At 43.9% G+C, this 22,386-nt stretch overlaps 1 protein-coding gene and 1 long non-coding RNA gene across 5 annotated transcripts in view; one reads left to right on the top strand and one right to left on the bottom strand.

Annotated features, from left to right (window-relative positions):
• LOC148152058 (uncharacterized) overlaps positions 1-1,494 on the bottom strand; it is a 52,398-nt gene extending 50,904 nt beyond the window's left edge. The window contains exon 1 of the long non-coding RNA XR_015750950.1: positions 1,339-1,494. This is a non-coding gene — a long non-coding RNA (uncharacterized LOC148152058). The remainder of the gene's footprint in view (positions 1-1,338) is intronic.
• Positions 1-22,386, top strand: part of fhip1aa (FHF complex subunit HOOK interacting protein 1Aa) — a 199,752-nt gene that overhangs the window by 114,096 nt on the left and 63,270 nt on the right. The window lies entirely within an intron of this gene.

The raw sequence follows: 22,386 nt of genomic DNA, 5'->3' as shown, positions 1-22,386 counted from the left end.
AAATCAGTCAATTATAAACAACAATCAGTGGTCCTAAAATCAAACCTTCGGGGGACCTCATTCAGGTTATTCAAAAATTATTTTCTTTAACAAATTAATACTTGGCTAATGTGAAAGCTGTTAGGAAAAGGATTTCAAACATCTGGAACAGGGAGAAAACAACAAAATGTTTCCTGTGGCTCAGCCATTGAAGGGGTAGTTTCAGTTCACATTTAAATCTCAAATATTTATGGGAAACAAATGCAGAATATATTAAAATATGTTCTCCAAATGAATCTTCCCAAATGAAACAGTTGGAATTAGAGTGGCAACTTTGGGAGAGATCACCCTTCTTTGAGTTTACAGTATGAAGGGGGCCAATGAAGTCTTAACAAAAATTAACAGAATTTAAGCAGCTCAGCCTCCAGTTCTGATATTCTCTAAAATCCTAACAAAACATCAAACTCAAAATGCACTTTTCTTTTTGTGAACACTCTGCATTAAAAACACAGCAGCAAAGATAGTTTAATACAATTCTCTCATCTGGTTAAAGCATGACCCCAGACCCCACTTTTTCTTAAACAGGCATTACAAAATTTCAAACACATCAGGGGCTCAAGGCACTCAATCAATTAGTCTTAAGGTTACAAGTTTGATAACTTTAAAAAGGACATACTTTTGTACTATTTCAATGTAGAAACAAAATCTGTCTCATTACATAGCTCACAAAACACATTGAATTGAGATCCTAATTTCAACAAGGCAAAACAGTTACCGAAAAGGATTTTCTGAACCAGTATTTTAACAAACTAGAATTTTTAAACATCAAACACTCTCAGCATGGCACAATTTACATTCCAACTTTCCCTTTTCAACCCAAGTGTACAAGAAATTATAGCCTTAATTTCTTGTATTTATTTATTTATTTGCATCCTCTCACTGAAATTACCCTTCTAAAAAGAGAAAGCCCTCACAGCAGACCCAATGGCGCCGCAGTCCAAGCCACTCTCTTCCCCCAAAACAAAGACTCTCAGAGCCTCAAATTTTGCCACTAGGGGACTTCAACCCCTTTCTCACTTTACTCCTCACAGGAATCAAACCTCAATTAAACCCAGAGGGTTCGAATCCCACTTCACCCCAGAGAACTTGAACCTCAACACAACGCAAAAGACTCGAACCTCAATTAAACCCAGGGGTTCTGATTAATCCCCCCCACCCAAATAAAACACAGAGGACTCAAACCTTTGCCTGCCAGCGCGCTTACAAAACTGTGTCTCTATAGAATAGAGAGTGATTGAATGAGGGGGGCCGCCTCTTGCACACAGGGATATCGAGAGGGACCAAGGTTTAAAATCTTACCTTGTGGGCCCGTCCGTCTCGAGACACTGATGTTCCAGGCAGCTGCTGACACCGTCCGATCGTAACTATGAGTTCGGATCCTGCCGACTACGCCAGTAATGTCGTCCCGTTTTACACCCCCCTCAGTTGAAGCAAAATGCTCAGAGACACAGTGTAGTTTTACCTCTTTCATCTTTATTCTGGGCCCTGGAGGGAGAGAGAATGATCACCCATGTGCACAGAGACATGGGTTTACAGTTGTGTCTAGAACAGCAGTTTCTTAATGAATTATATAGTCATTTCACAGGGAGGAGCATCCAGATACGGCAACATACATATTAATTGGGTGACCGTTACAATCAATGAGTGTCAATAGTAAAGATAAAGCCATCTGCTGTTACACAATGAATAACTGACTTCACATAATGAAGACGTTTCACCTTGTTAAACTGACCTGACATACTGCTTCCAATATTATTAAATGGCTCTACATCATGAATACTTTTCCACCTTGTTAACTCATTACCCTTGCCTCCAGCATCCCATTGTTAACAGTAAGTTCTTATCTGATCTGAGTCATGCTCAGCTGAATCTCTTGTTTCACAAAACTCAGAATTTAGCTCTTCTCTCTATTGCTCATATCTTATACACTTTCCCAAAGCCTGCATTTGCCATGAAAGTGAGGACTGCAGATGCTGGAGCGCAGAGTCAAGAGTGTGGGGCTGGAAAAGCACAGCAGATCAGGCAGCATCCAAGGAGCAAGAGAATCGATGTTTCGGGCAAAATCCCTTCATCTGCATTTACCATGGTTAACCAACCTAACCTACACATTCCTGGACCCTACAAGGCAATGTAGCATGGGCAATCCACCTAACTTGCACATCTTTGGGCTATGGGAAGAAACTGAGTGCCTGGCGGAAACGCACACACGCACGCGCGCGCACGCGCACGCACGCACACACACACACAGATGCACGCAGATGCACAGACAAACACACAACACATGTACACACAGACAAATACTCTCTTTCTGTCCCTTTTTCTGTGTGTCTTTCTGTCTGTCTCTCTCTCTCTCTCTGTGGGGATTCAGTGGGGCTTAAATGGGAAATTCTCCCTATCTAACACATGCGCTCCTAGGGATGCTTTCCCAGTGGTGGGTTTGGATTTTAATGAGGCTACCTTCCCAGTGTGCCCTCCTGTCTCTGGTTTTCCACCCTGCCATCCAGCCAGATTGACGGGCCTGCAACAAGTTGAAGGCTTCTCTTTACGAAAGCAAGGCAGAGACGTGAAACTCTTCAATACGTTATTGGCCTGCAATATTGAAGATGATGATTTCAGTTCATTCAACCTGGTCACTTGTGCACCAGTACCAGAAAGAACTGCCATGGAAAGTGCTGAACTATTTTAAAAATCTATCCTGATGCAGGAGTTTACCCACTACTACCCAGTCTGACCTTAATGTGACTTTGGACTTTTACAAAATTGCTGACAACACTGTTAGTGTTGGCAGTAGATGCTGTCTTGCCAGTGTTGCTCACATTCCAAGAATTGGAAAAAAATCCAAAAAAAAGATCTTTTAAAAAGAATCTTACCCATAAAAGTTGGTAGGATGGTAAATAATGAGGGTAGTGTAAACTGCAGAAGGATATCAATGGACTGGTTAGCTAGGCAGAACAGTGGCAAATGGAGTCCCACTTGGAAAGTGAGAGTTAACACAGTTACGAAGGCAAGGGATTACACAGTGAATGGTCAGGTTCTCAAAAAAGTACTTGGTGTGCAGATCTACAGATCCTGAACATAACAGGGCAAGTGGCTTAAGGTGGCACATGGGATCCTTGCTGTTACTAGTCACAGCATAGATTATAAGAGCAGGGAAATTATGCTGGAACTGTTTATGTGCTGATTTGGCCACACATGAAGTACAATGTGCAGCTCTGGTCACCACGTTATAGGAAGGATGGTGCTAGAGCTGGTGCTGAGGAGATTTATCAGGATGCTGCCTGGGCTGGAAGGACTGAGCTGTGAGGAAAGATTGAATAGGCTGGGCTTGGCTTACTTGGAGCAGGGACGGTTGTGAGTGGACCTGATAACAATGAATAAGATGTGAGTGTGGATACAAAGGCTCTTCCCCATTAGTAGGGGAGCAAGTAACCAGGGGGCACAGATTTAAAGCTAAGAGGAGAGTTGAGGAGGTTTTTCTTTTGGAGACTAATAGGAGTTTGGCTCTCACTGCTTTGAAAGGGTGGCTGAGTCAGAAATTCTCTCAATATTTAAGGAATATTTAGATACTCACTAGTGTTGCTATAGCAATCAGGATTCTGGACCAAGATCTGGAAAATGGGATTAGTTTAGTCAGATCCGTGTTAACTGGCATGCCCATGATGAGCTAACTGGCCACCTCCCGTACTGTAAATGTCAGTGAGGCTGTCAGTAATATAGTAATAAGGGGTGGCACGGTGGCTCAGTGGTTAGCACTGCTGCCTCACAGCGCCAGGGTCCCAGGTTCAGTTCCAGCCTTGGGTGACTGTCTGTGTGGAGTTTGCACGTTCTCCCTGTGTCTGTGTGGGTTTCCTCCGGGTGCTCCGGTTTCCTCCCACATTCCAAAGATGTGCAGGTCAGGTGAATTGGTGAATTGGCCATGCTAAATTGTCTATAGTGTTCAGCGAAGTGTGGGTTAGGTGCATTAGTCATGGGAAATGTAGGGTTATAGGTTAAGAGGGTGGGTCTGGGAGGGATATTCTTCGGAGGGTTGGTGTAGCCTGTTTCCACACTGGAGGTGTCCCGTGGTTCTATGGTTCTAATGAAGTTCATCTGCAATTTGGACATGACTTAAAATCAGAGGAAATGTGTATTTTACTTGTTATCCTGAACCTGCTATTTTAATGCTGGGCTGTTAATTATTGTTGTACTAAATGTTACCATAAATAATTAATGGATAATGTTGACATGTTTCTATACACAGCTACTTATTACTTCTCATTGAAACCCAAGTTATATCTCCTTGTCTTTGTCCTTCTAGTTTTCACCTCAACAGTTTTAGTATTTTAAATTCAGATCCGAAGGAGCCATATATTCTGATGTTAATCTGATATCCTTGTGGCTTACTTTATATTCCTTGAGTCTCCTAGTTTTGGTTCCCTGCAGCTAAAGCATGTTGTCCCCTCCTCATCAATTCACTTGATATCTATCTCCTCGCTGGAAAATGTTAATTTTGTTGGGCAAAACCTTTCAAACAACAATTTGTCATGTTATGTGTTGAATAATTCTAAGTGCGATCCACGGCACTTCCCTGTTGCTACAGACCAGACGAGTATATTAACAGGGAATCTTTTTAACAACTAGCCACTCATACTATTGATAGCCCTATTGGCCGAGTGACAGTGACCTCCTTGACCTTTTCTTTATTTCTAATCCCATTTATTGCATTATATTTGTCTCCCCGCTGTTATGCTCCTCCAATTATTTACCTCCTGCAGAAAATAGCAAAATATTTGATTAATGTATTTCCCTTGCACTTGGGGTGAGTTGGTTAAGGAGGTCAGTGGATTCTGTAAGATGTTCCTTCTGTTAAAATTAGCAGATGGAAATTCCCAATGAGCTCAAGTCTGAGTTCCCATTATGTGTTCAAGGGCACGTGGTGCAAATTCATGAAATGAAGTTGCTCTTTTAATTAAAATAACTGCAAGTGATTAGATATTCTTCACTTGGCCTAGTCTGATTGCTTTTAATTTGTTGATGATTCTTTGTGTTTGTGAAGGACATAGGAGATTGCATACATCATTGTCCCTCCTCCTGTCAAATGTGGAACTGAATCTTGATGCAATTCCACTTGCCTTTCTGTTGTCTCAAATACAAAATTCTCTCGACTGCATCTGTCAATCATATGGAGCCAGTGTGGGTCGCATTCAGCTCTGTGTGAAAAATGGGAAAGATATCGAAAATAAATGGCAAAAAAAATTACAAATGTGTTCTCTCTGCAACTCCTGTACTGTAGTTATTGTTTTAATGCCTTAAATGTGTGCTTTGTAATTTGTGCCAACTCTTCCCACTGTCTTTATCGATTTAGTTGTTAGTTGCTCGAAAGACAAAGTTGACCTTTTGACGGCTTTAGTCTTTGCTAAATCCCTCCGTGCTGCTCCAGTAAGATCAATCCTGAGTTTTATTCCTCTGACGACTCCTCCTCTGGTTTCAACAGTAATTCTAATCTTGAGGGCGTCCCTTCAGGGTGTGTCTCACCAAAACATTGCCTGTAGGATTTTCTTATTCCCAGCATATTTTAGGTCGATTGATAACTGTTTACTTCAGCCTAAAGAAATTTGGTCTGTTATACTGTTCCAGCAATACTATACTGTATTGACATGACACTGTTTGAAATTCGGGAAGCTGCTTTTAACTCCTAAATTAGGAATTGATTTGAAAGTTCTGAACCAGTAGTATGAATAATAAGGTTGGCACAAGTTTTTCTTTATTCATTCGTGGAATGTGGGCGTTGCTGGCTAGGAGAGTATTTATCGCTCCCATCCTAACTATCCAGTGGGTAGTTAAGAGTCAACCACGTTGCTATGGATTTGGAGCCAGATGTCAGCCAGACAGGGTAAGGATGGCAGGTTTCCTTCACTAAAGGACATCACTGATTCTTTTGGGTTTTGAACCAGGGTGGCTCAGTGGTTAGCACTGCTGCCTCACAGCACCAGTCACCTGGGTGTGATTCCACCCTTGGGTGACTGATTGATTGTGTGGAGTTTGCACATTTTCCTCGTCTCTGCGTGGGTTCCTCCAGATGTTCCAGTTTCCTCCCACAGCACAAAGATGGATTAGTCATGGGAAATACAGGGTTACAGGGATCGGGTCAGGGTGTGGGCTTGGGTGGGATGCTTTTTGGTGGGGGTGGGGGGGTGGTGTCGGTGTGAGCTCGATGGGCTGAATGGCCTGCTTCCATGTTGTACAGATTCTATGATCATCGTTCATAGCAATCAGCAGTAGCGACCATGTGACCACAGTTTATTGCTTTCCCTGATTCCACTGACTTACATGCATTTCCAAAAACCATTTGATAAGGTATTACATACTTCGTTAGGGCTTGTCAGTAAAGTGTGTGTGCATGGGATTCGGGGTGAGTGGCAAGTAACAGAGCAGATACCAATTGGTTTGAAGAGCGAGAGAGAGAAGGGGTCAAAGGTAGTTAATTAGCTTAACAGATGACACAATAGTAATGTTCCACAAGGATCAGTGCTCTGCATATTTATATACACGATTTAGGTGGCTAGATGGATATATAATTGGCAGGAGACAGAATAATGGTGGAGGGTTGCTTTTCGGATTGGAGGCCTGTGACCAGCGGTGTTCCACAGGGATCAGTTCTGGGTCCTCTTTTGTTTGTTATTTATATAAATGATTTGGATAAGAATGTAGAACACCTGGTTAGTAAGTTTGCAGATGACACCAACATTGGAGGCATAGAGGACAGTGAAGAAGGTTTTCAGAGATTACAAAGGGATCTTGATCAAATAGGTCAATGGGCTGAAAAATGGCAGATGGAGTTCAATCTGGATAAATGTGAGGTATTGCATTTTGGTACAACAAACAATTAATGATAGGACCCTGGCTAATGTTGTAGAACAGAGGAACCTAAGGATGCAGCTGCATAATTATTTAAAGTTTGCATCAAGTACAGCCAGGGTGGTTAAAAAGGCACTACGCACACTTGCCTTCTTGCTCAGTCCTTTGAGTATAAGATTTGGGAAGTCATGTTGAGGTTGTACAAGACATTAGTGAGGCCTCTTCTGGAATACTGTGTCCAGTTCTGGTCACCCAGTTATCAGAAGGATATTATTAAGCTGGAGAGGATTCAGAAGATGTTGCCGGGAATAGAAGGTTTGAGTTTTAAAGAAAGGCTGGAAAGGTTGGGACTACTTTCATTGGAGCATAGGAGGTTGAGAGGCGACCTGATAGAAGTTTACAAAATGATAAAAGGTATAGATGTAGTTAATGGTAGCTGTCTCTCCCCTAGGATGAGGCATTTCAAGGCACATTTCTAAAGTGAGAGGAGAGAAATTGAAAAATGACATAAGAGGCTAGTTTTTGTTTAGAGGATGATTCGCGTGTGGAATGAATTTCCTGTGAAAGTGGTGGTACAATTACAACATTTAAAAGACATCTGGATGGATATATGAATAGGAAAGGTTTGGAAGGATATGGGCCAGGAGGTAGGTGGGTCTAGTTTAGTTTGGGATTATGTTTGCCATGGATTTGTCAGACCCAAGGGTCTGTTACCGTGCTGTATGAACCTATGACTTTAAGTACGGTTTCAAAATTTGCATAAGGCACTAAATTGGGAAGTATGGTTAACGCTGAGGGAAACTAAGGCTTGTACAATCTTGCCAAATGAGTGTATAATTGGCAAATAGATTTTGAGTTCTGATGAAATGTTAAATCACTTTCCCTCTCAATAGATGCTACCTGACCTTTTGAGTATTTTTAACCTTTTCTCTATTTCCTTCAGATTTAAGATACCCCACAATACTTTCTTCATTTCAAGGTAGGTAAGTGGGTAGTGACAGGTGGGTTAACAACATCCATCTTCCTTGGAAAATAAGTGTCTAAATTGGGATGGAGGACCAGCGCAATCTGGGAATGCAGATGCATAGACCTTCATAAAGATGAAGGTCCATAATTCAATTAAAAGAAACAAACTTTGTTTTAGTTGTGGAGGGATGGGATTGAAAAGCAGAGAGCTTGTGCACCAGAATCATTCCCTGACCAAGTATTAGGTGAGATGAATTACAAATGTCCATGGGCTGCGGAATATTGACCAGGGCTGTTTAGGGAGTCAAGGACTATGGAGCGTAGCCTAGAGCCCAATACCTCCAGGAAAAACAGGATTAATCAACATTTGGAAGCACTGATTGATCAGGAATAGTCAGTTTGGATTTGTTTGAGGGAGACCCTTTCTGACTAATTGAAAAGTTTTTTGAAAGGTGTCTGAAGATATTGATGCGGGTAATGCAGTTGATGTGGTTTACTTGCACTTCAGTAAGGACTTTGACAGGTCCCACATGGGAGGATGGTCCAAAAAGGGAAGAGCCCTTGGGATCCAAGGCAAGTTGGCAAACTGGATCAAAAACTGACTTCCAAGTAGCAGGCAAAGAGTGAAGGTGTGGGGTTGTTTTTGTAATTGGAAGCCTGTGACTAGCGGGGTCCCAGAGAGTGGTATAGGACATGCTGCCTGAGAATGTGGTGAAGGCAGATATTCTCTCAACATTTAAGAAACATCTGGACGAGCACTTAAAATGCCAGGGTAGGGTTGTAGACCAAGTGCAGGCAATTGAGATGAGTGTAGTTTGGCATTTGGTCAGCATAGACGTAGTGGGCCGAGGAGCTTGTTTCTATGCCATTTGACTCTGTTCCTATGTGGTTAAGTAAGAATTCTACATAGATTTTTAATCAGTAAGGAAATCGAGGATTATAGTGAAAAGGCAGGGAAATGATGTTGAGTATAGTCAGATCAACCATAACCTCAGACTCAGTAAAGCAGACTTGTTGGCCTACTCCTGCTCCTGTATCGTATGGGCTTAAAAGGTGATTGAAAATTGTAGTTATCTTCTGCAACTGATAGCTCAAGAATGAATAGTTAATTTAGCAAACTAAGACATCTGTTAACAAAATATATTAAAAGATATCGGGCAAAGATGAGAGTATATGAAGTTTGTTCACAGATTAACCATGATCCCACTGAATAGGCTCAAGGCCTTAACTTTGGACCACTCTGTTACTATGTTCATTATCCCCTGGTTTCTTTCTGACTGACGCTAACAATTCCAAATTGATCTTATTTCTCAAGCTCTAACCAATCGTCACTATTTACTTTTGATCATCTTTCCTTTTTATGTTAACTTATATTCTTGGTCCTGTTGCTTTGATGTTCAATACAAATCCCATTCACCTCCATTGCAAAAGAAATGGTTTTCTTCTTTTGTGCTAGATGTTACTTACCCATCAACAGCTCAAATCACATGTCTGTCCAGCTCAAGTGCTTTCTTAAAGGGTTACTCTCCCGGTCAGCACTGCCCAGGGAACACATCACCTTTGTGCCAGGGACAGGAAATCGAGGTTCACACTGGACTTCCCCACCCGTTTGTATTGTCCTAGTTTCTCTGGGCTTGCCCAAAGGGACAGACTTAAGCTCTATATTGATAGAGGTTATGCAGGAGAGTTGGAGGGGATGTTCCCAGTCTCTCCATCTTTGTTTTCTTGCTGTTCATCTAATTTCATAGATACTGAAAAGTTGGCGATACCCCACTCAGGGTCCTAGGGAAATGAGTCCTCTTCAGATGGGACGCTCAATCTCATAAAGCTATAAACTGACTACAGTCTGCAGCATGAGGGATTCATCACAGATCTAAACATAGCTCGAGTACATCTTTGATACTGTCTGATCACATGGCACGTTCTTGATGGCAGAAATTCTGATGGAGTGCTGCTGAACCATATCTCGTTCAATAGTTCATATACGTTATTTAGTTTGCACTGGTCTGGTTTCCAGTCCTTGTGTCAAAAGAATCTGGTTGTGAGATTTCTATCGAGATCTTTTGGCTGCCTTGGAGAACAGCTGAAGGAGTTGCTAATCTTGTACCTTGTAGGCTCCTAGTTCTGCCTCATTTGCCCGGATATGCTCTGACCTGCCAATGATCAGGGTACTCTAACTCAGCATTTTCCTGGTTAGTACGAAGAGGATCAGGCAGAAAGACTTTCTATCACATAAAGGTCATTATTCAAGCCTTGACTTCCTGAAAGTATGCTAGGATTTAAAAAAATGAAAACTTCAATCTGCACTAATGTATTAAAAGAAGTGACATAGGAGACTGAAATTGCAGCCAATGATGTCTGGATTATAGCTCAAAAGACAATTTGTAATATAGAGTCATGGAGATGTACAGCACAGAAACAGACCCTTCGGTCCAACTCATCCATGCCGACCAGATATCTTAAATTAATCTAGTCCCATTTGCCAGCACTTGGCCCATGTGTCTCTAAGCCAATCCTATTCATGTTCCCATCCAGATGTCTTTTTCACTGCTTTACTTGAGTTTTTTTTCCTCTTCAGTGTTCAGTTGTTAGCTTTGCTGATTTGTCTCTACAACTGTGGCATAATGAGCCAGGAGGGTGGGAGAAGGGAGGAGAGAAGGCAGCAACATGAGTAAATTGTACTGACTGGATGGATTGAGTTGGTTCAATAGCTCCTATAGTTGAATGGTTGCATTGCTGACACCACAAGCATTTGTAAAAACCATTAAAATTAGGAAATGGTGCTTTTGTTAGCTCAATGCCAAAGTGTACTTCTGAGATTTCGGATGAAATATTTCCTGTACTTGTTGCCAGTGGGTTTCAGCAGTATCATCCCAGTTTTCATGAGACAGAATTGTCTCTAATTTGGCCCTAACTGTAGGAAGGCCACAGCATGGTAGGTAAGAAACATGGAAAGAGCTGTTCTACTAGGCAGTGCTTCTCTGGGATCGGGTTGGGGGCCAGATGGGTCAGGGGACTGCCTTCCTCTGCATCTGGAAGTGCTGTATCTGACTTGAAAGTGCCGAATGCTGAAACTGTGTGCCTAAAATAGGGAAAGCGCCATTCTTCAACACAACATGCTCTACCTTTTTTAACAGAAACCAGAAAATTAGAGGTATGTATGTGGTGCAGGTCTGGCCTGTTCCCTGAGTCTTTGCTAATGCAGTCACCAAGTTATCCTCCACTTCATCTGGAGATTAAAGAAGGACTGTGTGCACAGGGGAATCTTTTATGAAAGTTCTAGATAAGAGGGGGACGAATGTGCCCAATGTCATCTTCATACTATTGGCCACCTTTGTATGCAACTGCACCTGGCTGTGTGTATACTTTCAGTACGCAAACACCAAGTGTCACTATTTATGGAGGTTCTACCTGACCCCAGTGTTGTGAAGGATGGGTTTGGCCTTGTCGCTATGGAATGCTCCCAAGGTTGTTGGACTGTCCTGTATCATCTGTTCCTTGCGGAAAAATTTGTAAAGGAAGACACCTTTGACCAAAAGTGCATCAGAAAATGGCCAGCACGTATCATCCTCAAGACCCAGCGGGAAAAGCAGAGGGTGGATCCTATCGCGTGGTTCCCTCGGCAAGCTGTCAGAGTTGTTTAATAGAAAACCTTGTTGCTAGAACTTTCCAGGAAGTGCCAAGACATTGCTTAGCTGGTGGTGAGAAGGGCACTGCCCATCAGATCCTTCATGCATGCCCAGTGTCTTGTACAGCACCGCACACTGCCCTCGAAGCAGCTGCATTGGCAGGGAGACTATCACACATCCCCTTCTGGAATGGGCCTTTGCACAGAAGGTTTGGAGAGAGATGCAGTGGTTTTTGTCAAGGTTCACCCCGAGCAGCTCTGTCTCACACGACTCTCTGGTGTATAGGCTGTTGCGTGTGACGCGCATTGAGCCAAATATCGACTGCACCTGGAAGACCATCAACATGGTGAAAGACGCTCTTCTGAAACTGTTGGTCTTCCTGTGCAAAAAGCTGACCTCAACCTCGGGTTACAGACTGGTGCATTCTAAAGGCCAGGACTCCTTGCTGAGGGATGCACTGAAGCCTGGGGCAGCTGTCACAAGGGACAGTGGGGAAAGACCATCATCTAAGGCAGCTGTGGGCATTTTACGGCCCATGGGCCATATCCGGCCCTTTGGTTGTTCCTGTCCGGCCCGCATGAGGTCAATCTTAAATTAGAACATAAATGAAAAAGTATTTACACCATGCACGCAATACAACTGTGTTGCTTTTGTTTTGGAAAGGATGCTTTTCTTATTTACGTATGGACGCACATGCGCATGTATGTGCTTGCGTGCGTGAACAGCTAAAAGTGATGCTCGCTGGCTAGCCCTCAAAATGTCAGCTCACGCCAGTACAATTTATGTCATATTCCACAAAATCACCAGTAACAGTAAACCGTTTTTTGATGCAGAGTTAATTAAGGACTGCTTGTTGGACTCTGCAGAACTGAAATGCCCGGAGAAAAAGGAGGCATTTGAGAATGTGCCCCTCTTCCGACGCACTGTAACGACAAGGACTGGGGACATTGCGAGAAAATCTGGAGCTTCAGCTGCAGCACAGAGCAGTCAACTTTGGTTTTTTTTCCCTTGGCTTTGGCTGAGAGCTGCGACATACGTGACACAGCGCAAATACGCATCTTCGTACGTGGAATAACTACGGACTTTAAAATCATGGAGGAGCTGGCAGCCATGCAGTCAATGAAAAGAACAACAACTGGTAATGATTTGATCACTGAGGTAAATGCATGTTTGGACACGTTGGGACTAAAATGGGACAAGCTGGGGGTGTGACAACGGGTGGTTGTCCAAATCTAACGGGAAAAAATGTTGGACTCTTAATGCAGGATAAAGTGACAGAAATTGACCCTGAACAGAAATTGGTATTTTTGCATTGCATTATACATCAGGAAGTGTTGTGTAAAAATTAACCATGTGGTTGATGTTGTAACTAAAATAGTTAACTTCATCAGGGCAAGAGCTTTGAATCACAGGCAGTTTGTTTCACTTTTGGAGGAAAATGAGACTGAACATCGTGACAAAGACTACCACACAGCTGTCAGGTGGCTCAGCCTGGGCAAAATGCTGAAAAGTGTATGGGACCTGAGAGAAGAGATTCAAGATTTCTGTGTAAAAAAAGGGAACGGCATTCCACAGCTTTCAGATGCAGACTGGATTGCAGATCTTGGTTTTGCTGTTGATGTGACTGCACTTATGAATGAATTAAATGTGAAACTGCAGTGCAAGGGCCTGTTTGTGCATGAAATGTACAACTTCGTGAAGGCTTTTATGAGAATGTTGCAGCTTCTCTCAAGCCAAATGGAGGACAACATTCTCACCCACTTGCCAACACTGAAGGAAGCTGCACCTTCAGCTGATCACCTCCACAGGTACTCATCTATGTTAGAAGCACTGCATGGTGAATTTTCAAGACGATTCCAAGACTTTAGAACGGTTAAGAATGAAATGCACATAATGTTTTTCCCCATTTACATGCAATGTGGAGAATGCACCTAGCGATGTTCAGCTTAAACTCACTGACCTCCCGTCTGACACATTTCTGACAGAGTACTTTAGGTCAGTCTCACTGCTTGATTTTTACTCTTCCCTCAAAGAGGAGAACTTTCCACACATGAGCAGGCATGCTCAGAAGATTCTAGTCCTCTTTGGATCTACCTATATATGCGAACAGACATTCTCAGTGATGAAGTTCAACAAATCCAAATCCCGATCCTCTATCACTGATCACCTCTCAGCTGTCCTCCGCATATCAACCTCAGACATTCAACCAGATTTCAGTGCACTTGTTCAAGCCCAAAACAGACTGGATATTTCTCACTAAACAAGTAAAATGAACTGAAAAACATCAAAAGCACTTATTGCTTTTTGTATAAAGCGTTTGTAATACTGAAGAATAATGAAACAACTTTTCATTATTGGTTTGTGAGATTAACATGTTAAAAATAAAATAAAATACTGAAATTATTGTTTTTACTGTTTATTTCTAAATTTGACCTACTCCACAATTTCATATCTTTATTGTAACAGAATATCCTTATTCTTTTGATTATAAGTTTCAGTGCAAAACTATATAATTTAGTACTTTTTACAATGGGAGAGAATTAATACTGAGCAGAATTATGTTCAACTTATTGTTAGTTCGGCCCTCCAACACAACTCAGGTTTCTCATGTGGCCCCTTGGAAGAATTAATTGCCCACCCCTCCGGATGTATAACCAGGGTCCATTCAGTTGTCATATCCTCTGTGCCTCAAATGTATGTAAATAGTGTCCAACATGAGAAAGAAATGCCTTTGGGTTTCGCAACTGCAGGGAATGTCAGATTCAAATGTTTTTCTCAGTTCTAAGACTATACAGAAATGCTTCAGTATCTGTGTCTGTATAGAATGATTTTTTTTAATGAATAAAGTACGTTTTTGCAATTGAAACAAAAACAAGAAGACCAGAGGACTTGTATCGCTTGTGATGTCCATAGCAAAGTTTCAAGTTTAATAATGGTTCAAAAAGAACTAGTTTTCCACATTTTGCAAAAGGTGTGTTTTTTTTCCGATATTTTTTGCAGGCCATCACACGAGTAGGTGGATTGAAAGTGGTGCAAAATGTGTTTGTTAATTTTTTTTGTCTTACTCTTTCATGGGATGTGGGCATTGCTGACAGATTGGTATTAATTGCAAATCCCAAATTGCCTTGAATGGAGTGGCTTGTTGGGCCATATCAGAGGGGAGTTAAGAATGGGTATGGACTCACGTGTAGAGCACGAGGAAGGATGTCTGATTTCCAGTCAGCCAGGCAGGTTTTTACAATCATCAGTAACAATTGCATGATGTCATTATTGAACCTAGCTTCAGAATCCAGATTGATGAAGTTAAATCCCATCAGCTGCCATGGTGAGATTTGAATCCATGTTCCCAGAGGGCCTGGAAGGATGACTGGTCTGTTGACATTATCACCATTACCACCCTCTCTACTATTAGTGTAGTTATTCACATTGACAAATAGATGCGTTTTTATTGTATGCTAAATGTTTTTCATTCCAAAGAGTAGCTGAAATCTTACTAGGAGCACACCATATTGTCTCAAATTGATATATCTGAGAGGCAGTTCATCATTGTACATCTGGATTGTGGCATGTTTCAGAAAACCATTTGAACCAGAATATATTAGTTTTGCTGTGACCTTGAAAAAGCATCTCAGTTTTTTTCAGAGGTGAAATCTGTTTTTCTTCTACAATTCACTGGTACTTCATGAGATTGTGTTTATCACTTCGCTTGTGCTTTTCTCTGTCCGTTACTGTTTGTAGAAGTTTGTTACTGAACTTGATTCCAGAATTGAGATCGAGTCAAACAGCACTGGAACAGACCATACAGCCAAACTTGTCCGTGTTGACCCGGTTTCCTCAACTAAACTACTCCCATTTGCCAGCTCTTTGGCCCATGTCCCTCTAAACCTTTCCTGTCCATGTACCTATCCATATATCTTTTAAATGTAATTGTCCTCAGCTCTACTACTCCCTCTGGTAGCTCCTTCCCTCTATGTACAGCCCTCTGCGTGGAAACAATTGCCCCTTGGGTCCCCTTTAAATCTTTCATCCCTCACCTTTAACCTGTGCCCTCTAGTTTTGGGCTCCCTTACCCTGGGGAAAAGACCTTCGCTATTTGCCTTATCTGTGCCCATCATGATTTTATAAACCTCGATAAGGTCACTGCTTTCTTGGGGATTTTGGTTTTCTGTCATGTGATTATAACTAAGTAGAGCTCGTTACCTCAGTTGTTTAGAGAATGGGCCTGAATAATGCTAGTTAATAAGTTAAACCCTTTTTGTTCTAAAGTAATGCATGATTATTTTACTCATGTAATGCTAGATTGCTTCATTCTCATTTCTACCTATGTTAGAGCTTTTTAAAACACATTGTATGTTTTTAGAATTGCTGTTTGTTGTATGATTTGAGAAATTTCTAAATTTGCTTCTAAGTTCTAAAGCAAAATTTTTAATTGATTGTAGATAACTAACATAACAAAGTCAGATAGAGTGAACTTCATCTTGGGTGACAATGTAAATTGGGTGTGGTGCACTGACCGCTCCCCTGTACTGGGTGTGGTGCACTGACCGCTCCCCTGTACTGGGTGTGGTGCACTGACCGCTCCCCTGTACTGGGTGTGGTGCACTGACCGCTCCCCTGTACTGGGTGTGGTGCACTGACCGCTCCCCTGTACTGGGTGTGGTGCACTGACCGCTCCCCTGTACTGGGTGTGGTGCACTGACCGCTCCCCTGTACTGGGTGTGGTGCACTGACAGCTCCCCTGTACTGGGTGTGGTGCACTGACCGCTCCCCTGTACTGGGTGTGGTGCACTGACCGCTCCCCTGTACTGGGTGTGGTGCACTGACCGCTCCCCTGTACTGGGTGTGGTGCACTGACCGCTGCCCTGTACTGGGTGTGGTGCACTGACCGCTCCCCTGTACTGGGTGTGGTGCACTGACCGCTCCCCTGTACTGGGTGTGGTGCACTGACCGCTCCCCTGTACTGGGTGTGGTGCACTGACCGCTCCCCTGTACTGGGTGTGGTGCACTGACCGCTCCCCTGTACTGGGTGTGGTGCACTGACAGCTCCCCTGTACTGGGTGTGGTGCACTGACCGCTCCCCTGTACTGGGTGTGGTGCACTGACCGCTCCCCTGTACTGGGTGTGGTGCACTGACCGCTCCCCTGTACTGGGTGTGGTGCACTGACCGCTCCCCTGTACTGGGTGTGGTGCACTGACAGCTCCCCTGTACTGGGTGTGGTGCACTGACCGCTCCCCTGTACTGGGTATGGTGCACTGACCGCTCCCCTGTACTGGGTGTGGTGCACTGACAGCTCCCCTGTACTGGGTGTGGTGCACTGATCGCTCCCCTGTACTGGGTGTGGTGCACTGACCGCTCCCCTGTACTGGGTGTGGTGCACTGACCGCTCCCCTGTACTGGGTATGGTGCACTGACCGCTCCCCTGTACTGGGTGTGGTGCACTGACCGCTCCCCTGTACTGGGTGTGGTGCACTGATCGCTCCCCTGTACTGGGTGTGGTGCACTGACCGCTCCCCTGTACTGGGTGTGGTGTACTGACAGCTCCCCTGTACTGGGTGTGGTGCACTGACCGCTCCCCTGTACTGGGTGTGGTGCACTGACCGCTCCCCTGTACTGGGTGTGGTGCACTGACCGCTCCCCTGTACTGGGTATGGTGCACTGACCGCTCCCCTGTACTGGGTGTGGTGCACTGACCGCTCCCCTGTACTGGGTGTGGTGCACTGACCGCTCCCCTGTACTGGGTGTGGTGCACTGACCGCTCCCCTGTACTGGGTGTGGTGCACTGACCGCTCCCCTGTACTGGGTGTGGTGCACTGACCGCTCCCCTGTACTGGGTGTGGTGCACTGACCGCTCCCCTGTACTGGGTGTGGTGCACTGACCGCTCCCCTGTACTGGGTGTGGTGCACTGACAGCTCCCCTGTACTGGGTGTGGTGCACTGACAACTCCCCTGTACTGGGTGTGGTGCACTGACCGCTCCCCTGTACTGAGTGTGGTGCACTGACCGCTCCCCTGTACTGGGTGTGGTGCACTGACAGCTCCCCTGTACTGGGTGTGGTGCACTGACCGCTCCCCTGTACTGGGTGTGGTGCACTGACAGCTCCCCTGTACTGGGTGTGGTGCACTGACCGCTCCCCTGTACTGGGTGTGGTGCACTGACAGCTCCCCTGTACTGGGTGTGGTGCACTGACCGCTCCCCTGTACTGGGTGTGGTGCACTGACCGCTCCCCTGTACTGGGTGTGGTGCACTGACCGCTCCCCTGTACTGGGTGTGGTGCACTGACAGCTCCCCTGTACTGGGTGTGGTGCACTGACCGCTCCCCTGTACTGGGTGTGGTGCACTGACCGCTCCCCTGTACTGGGTATGGTGCACTGACAGCTCCTGTGAACTGGTTTGGTGCATTGATGGCTCCAATAAATTATGATTAAAGATTGAATGGGAATCACTATTTCAAAAGGAGAAAATTAGACTGACAGTGTTTTATAAAATATAAAATGGGCTGATGTGATATGACTGAAACAAGAATGTGATGCTGTCTGGCGATGCTGAAACACAAACCCTAAAGACTGTTTCTTTCCACAATAGTGCGTTGACATTATTTCTTCCCAAGGGGAATCCCACAGTCAGACAGGTTTACCTGAACTTGAATTCTTTAAGACCCAGCTTCAGATTATTTCAGTATCAGGACTGCCATTTCAGCAGGTTGTCTCTCTCTGTTGGCAGCATATGGATATGATTAGATTACTTACAGTGTGGAAACAGGCCCTTCGACCCAGCAAGTCCACACTGACCCGCCGAAGCGCAACCCACCCACACCCATACACTTACCCCTTCGCCTAACACTACGGGCAATTTCCCATGGCCAGTTCACCTGACCTGCACATCTTTGGACTGTGGGAGGAAACCGGAGCACCTGGATGAAACCCACGCAGACACGGGGAGAATGTGCAAACTCCACACAGACAGTGACCCGGGAATTGAACCCGGGTCTCTGGCGCTGTGAGGCAGCCGTGCTAACCACTGTGCCACCGTGCCGCCCACGGTGTTTGTGGTATTTTTCTGTGAAGCTGATGCAACAGAAGCAGAAGGAAGAAGGGCCACACTGTGGCATTCCCGGTTTGTACCTCTGTCCTTAAGTCACAGATGTCTTATGGCACAAAAGGAGCTCATTTGGTCCATTGTGTCTACATCAGCTGTTCAAATGAGTGCAATTATTTAATGCCATTCTCCTTTGTTCACATATTCTTGAACTTTATTTGTATCCAAATAATCATCCAATGCCCTCTTGAATGTCTCAGTTGAACCTCCTTCTCCCACACCTCCAGGTCTCCATACCCTAAGTACTGACTGAGGGAAAAAGTTCTTTTTCCTGACATCACATTAGCTCCTTTTGCCAATCACTTGAAATCCACACCTTCCTTTTCTGGTTCCTTTTATGAGCAGGATCAGTTTCTCCTTATCCATTACTGTATCTCCAGCCTGCTCATGATTTTCAAAGCTGCTGTCATAGAGATGGACAGCACAGAAACAGACCCTGTGGTCCAACTCGTCCATGCTGACCAGATCCATATAACACTCCTTCGCATTCTTCTCCCAGGAGTCTCAACTTCTTAAATTTATCCACAAAACTGAAGTTTTTCATTCTTATAAGTCACGTTGGCATCCACATCCTTCCTTTAATATGGTATCCAGAACTTTACACAATACTCCAGCAGAGGTCTGATAAGTATCATATACGTGTTCAACATCGCTTTCTTACCCTTGTAGTCCGTGCCCTGAAAAGTAAGGTTGAGGATATTGTATGCTTTGTTCCAGCTGTGTCCTGCCAACTTCAGCGATCTGTGCACATGTCTACCCAGGTACCGTTGTTCTCGCGTCCCCTTTAGAATTGTAACCCTTCCTGTATTTTGTCTTTCACTATTCTTCTGACTCAATTGCATCACCTCATACTTCTCTGTGTTGAACCTCATTTGTCACCTCCGAGTCCACTTCACCAACCTCTCTGTGTCCTTTTCGAGTTGCACACTGCCCTCCTCACAGATTACAATTCTTCCCATTCATCTTTGTGTTGTCAGCAGCGATTGAAGTTATCACTTGCACTCCAAGATCTAGTTCATTAACATATGTCAGGAAAGGCGTGAATCTTAATACTCACCCATGTGTAGCTCTGCTACAAACTTTCTTCCAGCCTGAAAGATTTCCATTGATCATTTCTGTTTCCTATCACTCTTCCAGATTTTGTATCCGTGTTGCTGATGACTCTTTTATTCTATGACCTGTCATTTTCCTCAGGTGTCTGTTGTGTGGCACTGTATCAAACACTTTCTGCACATCCATAGACAGCAACAGCAATACCCTTATTAAGCCCTTCTGTTACTTAGAGTCACACGGGTGTACAGCACAGAAACTGACCCTTCGGTCCAACTTGTCCATGCCGACCTGATATCCTAACCTAATCTAGTTCCATTTGCCAGCACTTGGCCCATATCCCTCTAAACCCTTCCTATTCATATATCAATCCAGATGTCTTTTAAATGTTGCAATTGTACCAGCCTCCACCACTTCCTCTGGCAGCTCATTCCATACACGTACCACCCTCTCCGTGAAAACGTTGCCCCTTAGGTCCCTTTTATATCTTTCCCCTCTCACCCTAAACCTATGCCCTCTAGTTCTGGACTCTCCCACCCCAGGGAAAAGACTTTGTCTATTTATCCTATCCATGCCCCTCATGATTTTATTAACCTTTATGAGGTCACCCCTCAGCCTTTGACCATCCAGGGAAAACAGCCCCAGCCTGTTCAACCTCTCCCTATAGCTCAAATCCTTCAACCAGGGCAACACCCTTGTAAATCTTTTCTGAACCCTTTCAAGTTTCACAACATCCTTCCAATAGGAAGGAGCCCAGAATTGAATGCAATATTCCAAAAGTGGCCTAACCAATGTCCTGTACAGCGGCAACATGACCTTCCAACTCCTATACTCAATGCTCTAACCAATGAAGGCATTTGGTATGCTTTCCTTTTTCACTATCCTATCTACCTGTGACTCTACTTTCTTCAAACAAATTCCTGCAAGTTAGTTGAACACAATTTCTCCTTTAGAAATCTACCTACCTTTTTTTTCATATGACTACTGTTTTTATCCCAATGAATTGTTTCTTGGAACTTTCCCCACCACTAAAGTTGAACAGACTGATTTGTAATTTCTAATGATACTATGACTTTAAGAGGTATCCTGGTTTAGTTTAGAGATTGGGGAGCAAGTGCCTAACAGTCTGTGAAGATTAAAAGAAACTTGTGAAGCCTTGGTTTTTAAAAAAATATTTGGAACAATATAAGCAGCCTGAGAGGGTGTGGTCAAGCTCTCTCTGATTCTGGATTTTTAATTAGCTTTTGGCAGTTGTTGCTGGGGTCTCAGCAGGGTTGGGAGACAGTGAATCCCTCCTGGCTGCAACACTGTCTCTGCGGTTTCTCTCAGAATTGTCTTTTAATGTTCTTTCCTCCTGGATTAGAGAACTGCATGTGCGATGTTCTGTTTTCAGAATTTATTTTTTGCCCAGGGTGTGTTTGAGTATTGCTATATTAGAACACTTACTGTTTAGTAAAGTAATCTATTATTCTGTTAAGTTTTCCAATAGAGTCAAATTATTCCAAGTCCCTCTTTCTTTTATCGTATTTTAACTATAGTGGTTGAATAAATTGCATTTTACTTGACATCGAGTGGTTTGATCAATCAAATTGCATCTGGAACACAGAACCTCATATTATTTACCTTTTTAAAATAACAAAACGTTAGAGCCTAGGATACCGTCTTAATATATTTTGGAGGGGGTCTGCTCTGCTCCATAACAAGTTGGTGGCATTTATCCTTACAGCCTTTATTGAATAAAACTGTAATTTTCCAGTCTTTTGGCAGCCTTTCTGAGTACAGAGAAGACTCAAAGATTGTGGACAATGCTCCTGCAGTTTCCTCACTCATTTCATTCAATATTCTTTGATGTATCTAATCTGGTCCTGGCGTGTTGTCAATTAAAGAACCAACGGTTTGGAGACCTACAGCACGGAAAAATAACCACCATGTCCATGCCGGTCAAAAGCACCTCGCTATCCAGTTGAGTCTATCCAAGACTTGTTGTCAATTTTGAACCCTTCAAGTGATAGACTTTCTTCCTCTTTCTCCATGGCCTGGTAAAGACAGATGCAAGGTAGCCATTTAACACCTCGTCCACCTTTTGGTCTGGAATCTGCCCTACTCTTCTTTTTACAATTTTTTATGAACCTTTTTTATGCTGATAGAAGACTTTGGGACACCCCTTTATATTAGCTGCCAGTCTTTTCTCATAACTTCTCTTTGCTTCTCTTATTTAGGGTGGCATGGTGGCTCAGTGGTTAGTACTGCTGCCTCACAGTGTCAGGGACCCAGGTTCAATTCCAGCTTTTGACGACTGTCTGTCTGTGTGGGGTTTGCACATTCTCCCCGTGTCTGCGTGGGTTTCCCCGGGTGCTCCGGTTTCCACCCACAGTCCAAAGATGTGCAGGTCAGGTCGATTGGACATGCTAAATTGCCCAGAGTGTTCAGGGATATGTAGGTTAGGTGCATTAGTCAGAGAAAATGTAGAGAATTGGATAATGAGTCTGGGTGTGATACTCTTCGCAGGGTCATTGTGGACTTGTTGGGCCGAAGGGCCTGTTTTCACAATGTAGGGATTCTAATTTGCTTTTTCACCCCTATTCTAAACTTTCTTGGTTCTCAATTGTATGATCTACCCGACACCTATCATAAACACTCTGAGGGCCTGCTCTGTGCTTTTGTTTGGAATCGACAGCAGTCAGTTTCACACTCAGTGATGCATATGTCCGTCAAGGTGAAGATACCTGCATCAATCTTGTGAGACTAAGAGTACACACTCCTCAGAGA

The sequence above is a fragment of the Chiloscyllium plagiosum genome, unplaced genomic scaffold (assembly GCF_037043375.1).
Source record: "Chiloscyllium plagiosum isolate Xiang-an unplaced genomic scaffold, Cpla_swu_hap1 HiC_scaffold_1, whole genome shotgun sequence".
Classification (NCBI taxonomy): Eukaryota; Metazoa; Chordata; class Chondrichthyes; order Orectolobiformes; family Hemiscylliidae; genus Chiloscyllium; species Chiloscyllium plagiosum.
Note: the sequence above shows the minus strand (reverse complement) of the source record. Positions and strands in the feature narration are given on the sequence as shown.